We start from the raw sequence: 8,011 nt of genomic DNA on the forward strand, positions 1-8,011 counted from the left end.
CATGTTTCTATATACAGTTAGTAATACAAAACAACAACAAACCAACTGTTGGTTTACCATGTTTCTATATACAGTTAGTAATACAAAACAACAACAAACCAGATGTTGGTTTACCATGTTTCTATATACAGTTAGTAATACAAAACAACAACAAACCAGATGTTGGTTTACCATGTTTCTATATACAGTTAGTAATACAAAACAACAACAAACCAGATGTTGGTTTACCATGTTTCTATATACAGTTAGTAATACAAAACAACAACAAACCAGATGTTGGTTTACCATGTTTCTATATACAGTTAGTAATACAAAACAACAACAAACCAACTGTTGGTTTACCATGTTTCTATATACAGTTAGTAATACAAAACAACAACAAACCAACTGTTGGTTTACCATGTTTCTATATACAGTTAGTAATACAAAACAACAACAAACCAGATGTTGGTTTACCATGTTTCTATATACAGTTAGTAATACAAAACAACAACAAACCAGATGTTGGTTTACCATGTTTCTATATACAGTTAGTAATACAAAACAACAACAAACCAACTGTTGGTTTACCATGTTTCTATATACAGTTAGTAATACAAAACAACAACAAACCAGATGTTGGTTTACCATGTTTCTATATACAGTTAGTAATACAAAACAACAACAAACCAACTGTTGGTTTACCATGTTTCTATATACAGTTAGTAATACAAAACAACAACAAACCAACTGTTGGTTTACCATGTTTCTATATACAGTTAGTAATACAAAACAACAACAAACCAATGTTGGTTTACCATGTTTCTATATACAGTTAGTAATACAAAACAACAACAAACCAACTGTTGGTTTACCATGTTTCTATATACAGTTAGTAATACAAAACAACAACAAACCAGATGTTGGTTTACCATGTTTCTATATACAGTTAGTAATACAAAACAACAACAAACCAACTGTTGGTTTACCATGTTTCTATATACAGTTAGTAATACAAAACAACAACAAACCAACTGTTGGTTTACCATGTTTCTATATACAGTTAGTAATACAACAAAACAACAACAAACCAGATGTTGGTTTACCATGTTTCTATATACAGTTAGTAATACAAAACAACAACAAACCAATGTTGGTTTACCATGTTTCTATATACAGTTAGTAATACAAAACAACAACAAACCAGATGTTGGTTTACCATGTTTCTATATACAGTTAGTAATACAAAACAACAACAAACCAACTGTTGGTTTACCATGTTTCTATATACAGTTAGTAATACAAAACAACAACAAACCAGATGTTGGTTTACCATGTTTCTATATACAGTTAGTAATACAAAACAACAACAAACCAGATGTTGGTTTACCATGTTTCTATATACAGTTAGTAATACAAAACAACAACAAACCAATGTTGGTTTACCATGTTTCTATATACAGTTAGTAATACAAAACAACAACAAACCATGTTGGTTTACCATGTTTCTATATACAGTTAGTAATACAAAACAACAACAAACCAGATGTTGGTTTACCATGTTTCTATATACAGTTAGTAATACAAAACAACAACAAACCAACTGTTGGTTTACCATGTTTCTATATACAGTTAGTAATACAAAACAACAACAAACCAGATGTTGGTTTACCATGTTTCTATATACAGTTAGTAATACAAAACAACAACAAACCAACTGTTGGTTTACCATGTTTCTATATACAGTTAGTAATACAAAACAACAACAAACCAGATGTTGGTTTACCATGTTTCTATATACAGTTAGTAATACAAAACAACAACAAACCAGATGTTGGTTTACCATGTTTCTATATACAGTTAGTAATACAAAACAACAACAAACCAATGTTGGTTTACCATGTTTCTATATACAGTTAGTAATACAAAACAACAACAAACAATGTTGGTTTACCATGTTTCTATATACAGTTGTTGGTTTACCATGTTTCTATATACAGTTAGTAATACAAAACAACAACAAACCAGATGTTGGTTTACCATGTTTCTATATACAGTTAGTAATACAAAACAACAACAAACCAACTGTTGGTTTACCATGTTTCTATATACAGTTAGTAATACAAAACAACAACAAACCAGATGTTGGTTTACCATGTTTCTATATACAGTTAGTAATACAAAACAACAACAAACCAGATGTTGGTTTACCATGTTTCTATATACAGTTAGTAATACAAAACAACAACAAACCAGATGTTGGTTTACCATGTTTCTATATACAGTTAGTAATACAAAACAACAACAAACCAGATGTTGGTTTACCATGTTTCTATATACAGTTAGTAATACAAAACAACAACAAACCAACTGTTGGTTTACCATGTTTCTATATACAGTTAGTAATACAAAACAACAACAAACCAACTGTTGGTTTACCATGTTTCTATATACAGTTAGTAATACAAAACAACAACAAACCAGATGTTGGTTTACCATGTTTCTATATACAGTTAGTAATACAAAACAACAACAAACCAACTGTTGGTTTACCATGTTTCTATATACAGTTAGTAATACAAAACAACAACAAACCAACTGTTGGTTTACCATGTTTCTATATACAGTTAGTAATACAAAACAACAACAAACCAGATGTTGGTTTACCATGTTTCTATATACAGTTAGTAATACAAAACAACAACAAACCACTGTTGTTGGTTTACCATGTTTCTATATACAGTTAGTAATACAAAACAACAACAAACCAGATGTTGGTTTACCATGTTTCTATATACAGTTAGTAATACAAAACAACAACAAACCAACTGTTGGTTTACCATGTTTCTATATACAGTTAGTAATACAAAACAACAACAAACCAGATGTTGGTTTACCATGTTTCTATATACAGTTAGTAATACAAAACAACAACAAACCAGATGTTGGTTTACCATGTTTCTATATACAGTTAGTAATACAAAACAACAACAAACCAGATGTTGGTTTACCATGTTTCTATATACAGTTAGTAATACAAAACAACAACAAACCAACTGTTGGTTTACCATGTTTCTATATACAGTTAGTAATACAAAACAACAACAAACCAACTGTTGGTTTACCATGTTTCTATATACAGTTAGTAATACAAAACAACAACAAACCAGATGTTGGTTTACCATGTTTCTATATACAGTTAGTAATACAAAACAACAACAAACCAACTGTTGGTTTACCATGTTTCTATATACAGTTAGTAATACAAAACAACAACAAACCAGATGTTGGTTTACCATGTTTCTATATACAGTTAGTAATACAAAACAACAACAAACCAGATGTTGGTTTACCATGTTTCTATATACAGTTAGTAATACAAAACAACAACAAACCACTGTTGGTTTACCATGTTTCTATATACAGTTAGTAATACAAAACAACAACAAACCAGATGTTGGTTTACCATGTTTCTATATACAGTTAGTAATACAAAACAACAACAAACCAGATGTTGGTTTACCATGTTTCTATATACAGTTAGTAATACAAAACAACAACAAACCAACTGTTGGTTTACCATGTTTCTATATACAGTTAGTAATACAAAACAACAACAAACCAACTGTTGGTTTACCATGTTTCTATATACAAAACAACAACAAACCATGTTGGTTTACCATGTTTCTATATACAGTTAGTAATACAAAACAACAACAAACCAGATGTTGGTTTACCATGTTTCTATATACAGTTAGTAATACAAAACAACAACAAACCAGATGTTGGTTTACCATGTTTCTATATACAGTTAGTAATACAAAACAACAACAAACCAGATGTTGGTTTACCATGTTTCTATATACAGTTAGTAATACAAAACAACAACAAACCAACTGTTGGTTTACCATGTTTCTATATACAGTTAGTAATACAAAACAACAACAAACCAGATGTTGGTTTACCATGTTTCTATATACAGTTAGTAATACAAAACAACAACAAACCAGATGTTGGTTTACCATGTTTCTATATACAGTTAGTAATACAAAACAACAACAAACCAACTGTTGGTTTACCATGTTTCTATATACAGTTAGTAATACAAAACAACAACAAACCAGATGTTGGTTTACCATGTTTCTATATACAGTTAGTAATACAAAACAACAACAAACCAACTGTTGGTTTACCATGTTTCTATATACAGTTAGTAATACAAAACAACAACAAACCAACTGTTGGTTTACCATGTTTCTATATACAGTTAGTAATACAAAACAACAACAAACCAGATGTTGGTTTACCATGTTTCTATATACAGTTAGTAATACAAAACAACAACAAACCAACTGTTGGTTTACCATGTTTCTATATACAGTTAGTAATACAAAACAACAACAAACCAATGTTGGTTTACCATGTTTCTATATACAGTTAGTAATACAAAACAACAACAAACCAACTGTTGGTTTACCATGTTTCTATATACAGTTAGTAATACAAAACAACAACAAACCAGATGTTGGTTTACCATGTTTCTATATACAGTTAGTAATACAAAACAACAACAAACCAGATGTTGGTTTACCATGTTGGTTTACCATGTTTCTATATACAGTTAGTAATACAAAACAACAACAAACCAGATGTTGGTTTACCATGTTTCTATATACAGTTAGTAATACAAAACAACAACAAACCAGATGTTGGTTTACCATGTTTCTATATACAGTTAGTAATACAAAACAACAACAAACCAGATGTTGGTTTACCATGTTTCTATATACAGTTAGTAATACAAAACAACAACAAACCAGATGTTGGTTTACCATGTTTCTATATACAGTTAGTAATACAAAACAACAACAAACCAACTGTTGGTTTACCATGTTTCTATATACAGTTAGTAATACAACAACAACAACAAACCAACTGTTGGTGGTTTACCATGTTTCTATATACAGTTAGTAATACAAAACAACAACAAACCAATGTTGGTTTACCATGTTTCTATATACAGTTAGTAATACAAAACAACAACAAACCAGATGTTGGTTTACCATGTTTCTATATACAGTTAGTAATACAAAACAACAACAAACCAGATGTTGGTTTACCATGTTTCTATATACAGTTAGTAATACAAAACAACAACAAACCAGATGTTGGTTTACCATGTTTCTATATACAGTTAGTAATACAAAACAACAACAAACCAACTGTTGGTTTACCATGTTTCTATATACAGTTAGTAATACAAAACAACAACAAACCAGATGTTGGTTTACCATGTTTCTATATACAGTTAGTAATACAAAACAACAACAAACCAGATGTTGGTTTACCATGTTTCTATATACAGTTAGTAATACAAAACAACAACAAACCAGATGTTGGTTTACCATGTTTCTATATACAGTTAGTAATACAAAACAACAACAAACCAGATGTTGGTTTACCATGTTTCTATATACAGTTAGTAATACAAAACAACAACAAACCAGATGTTGGTTTACCATGTTTCTATATACAGTTAGTAATACTGTTGGTTTACCATGTTTCTATATACAGTTAGTAATACAACAACAACAAACCAGATGTTGGTTTACCATGTTTCTATATACAGTTAGTAATACAAAACAACAACAAACCAGATGTTGGTTTACCATGTTTCTATATACAGTTAGTAATACAAAACAACAACAAACCAGATGTTGGTTTACCATGTTTCTATATACAGTTAGTAATACAAAACAACAACAAACCAACTGTTGGTTTACCATGTTTCTATATACAGTTAGTAATACATAACAACAACAAACCAGATGTTGGTTTACCATGTTTCTATATACAGTTAGTAATACAAAACAACAACAAACCAATGTTGGTTTACCATGTTTCTATATACAGTTAGTAATACAACAACAACAACAAACCAGTAATACAAAACAACAACAAACCAGATGTTGGTTTACCATGTTTCTATATACAGTTAGTAATACAAAACAACAACAAACCAGATGTTGGTTTACCATGTTTCTATATACAGTTAGTAATACAAAACAACAACAAACCAGATGTTGGTTTACCATGTTTCTATATACAGTTAGTAATACAAAACAACAACAAACCAGATGTTGGTTTACCATGTTTCTATATACAGTTAGTAATACAAAACAACAACAAACCAGATGTTGGTTTACCATGTTTCTATATACAGTTAGTAATACAAAACAACAACAAACCAGATGTTGGTTTACCATGTTTCTATATACAGTTAGTAATACAAAACAACAACAAACCAACTGTTGGTTTACCATGTTTCTATATACAGTTAGTAATACAAAACAACAACAAACCAACTGTTGGTTTACCATGTTTCTATATACAGTTAGTAATACAAAACAACAACAAACCAGATGTTGGTTTACCATGTTTCTATATACAGTTAGTAATACAAAACAACAACAAACCAGATGTTGGTTTACCATGTTTCTATATACAGTTAGTAATACAAAACAACAACAAACCAACTGTTGGTTTACCATGTTTCTATATACAGTTAGTAATACAAAACAACAACAAACCAGATGTTGGTTTACCATGTTTCTATATACAGTTAGTAATACAAAACAACAACAAACCAGATGTTGGTTTACCATGTTTCTATATACAGTTAGTAATACAAAACAACAACAAACCAACTGTTGGTTTACCATGTTTCTATATACAGTTAGTAATACAAAACAACAACAAACCAGATGTTGGTTTACCATGTTTCTATATACAGTTAGTAATACAAAACAACAACAAACCAACTGTTGGTTTACCATGTTTCTATATACAGTTAGTAATACATAACAACAACAAACCAGATGTTGGTTTACCATGTTTCTATATACAGTTAGTAATACAAAACAACAACAAACCAGATGTTGGTTTACCATGTTTCTATATACAGTTAGTAATACAAAACAACAACAAACCAACTGTTGGTTTACCATGTTTCTATATACAGTTAGTAATACAAAACAACAACAAACCATGTTGGTTTACCATGTTACAGTTAGTTTACCATGTTACCATGTTTCTATATACAGTTAGTAATACAAAACAACAACAAACCAGATGTTGGTTTACCATGTTTCTATATACAGTTAGTAATACAAAACAACAACAAACCAACTGTTGGTTTACCATGTTTCTATATACAGTTAGTAATACAAAACAACAACAAACCAGATGTTGGTTTACCATGTTTCTATATACAGTTAGTAATACAAAACAACAACAAACCAACTGTTGGTTTACCATGTTTCTATATACAGTTAGTAATACAAAACAACAACAAACCAATGTTGGTTTACCATGTTTACCAGGTTTTATATACTATAATACAAAACAACAACAAACCATGTTAGTTTACCATATACAGTTAGTAATACAAAACAACAACAAACCAACTGTTGGTTTACCATGTTTCTATATACAGTTAGTAATACAAAACAACAACAAACCAGATGTTGGTTTACCATGTTTCTATATACAGTTAGTAATACAAAACAACAACAAACCAGATGTTGGTTTACCATGTTTCTATATACAGTTAGTAATACAAAACAACAACAAACCAACTGTTGGTTTACCATGTTTCTATATACAGTTAGTAATACAAAACAACAACAAACCAGATGTTGGTTTACCATGTTTCTATATACAGTTAGTAATACATAACAACAACAAACCAGATGTTGGTTTACCATGTTTCTATATACAGTTAGTAATACAAAACAACAACAAACCAACTGTTGGTTTACCATGTTTCTATATACAGTTAGTAATACAAAACAACAACAAACCAGATGTTGGTTTACCATGTTTCTATATACAGTTAGTAATACAAAACAACAACAAACCAACTGTTGGTTTACCATGTTTCTATATACAGTTAGTAATACAAAACAACAACAAACCAACTGTTGGTTTACCATGTTTCTATATACAGTTAGTAATACACAAAACAACAACA

This window comes from Tachypleus tridentatus, chromosome 1 (assembly GCF_004210375.1).
Source record: "Tachypleus tridentatus isolate NWPU-2018 chromosome 1, ASM421037v1, whole genome shotgun sequence".
NCBI lineage: Eukaryota > Metazoa > Arthropoda > Merostomata > Xiphosura > Limulidae > Tachypleus > Tachypleus tridentatus.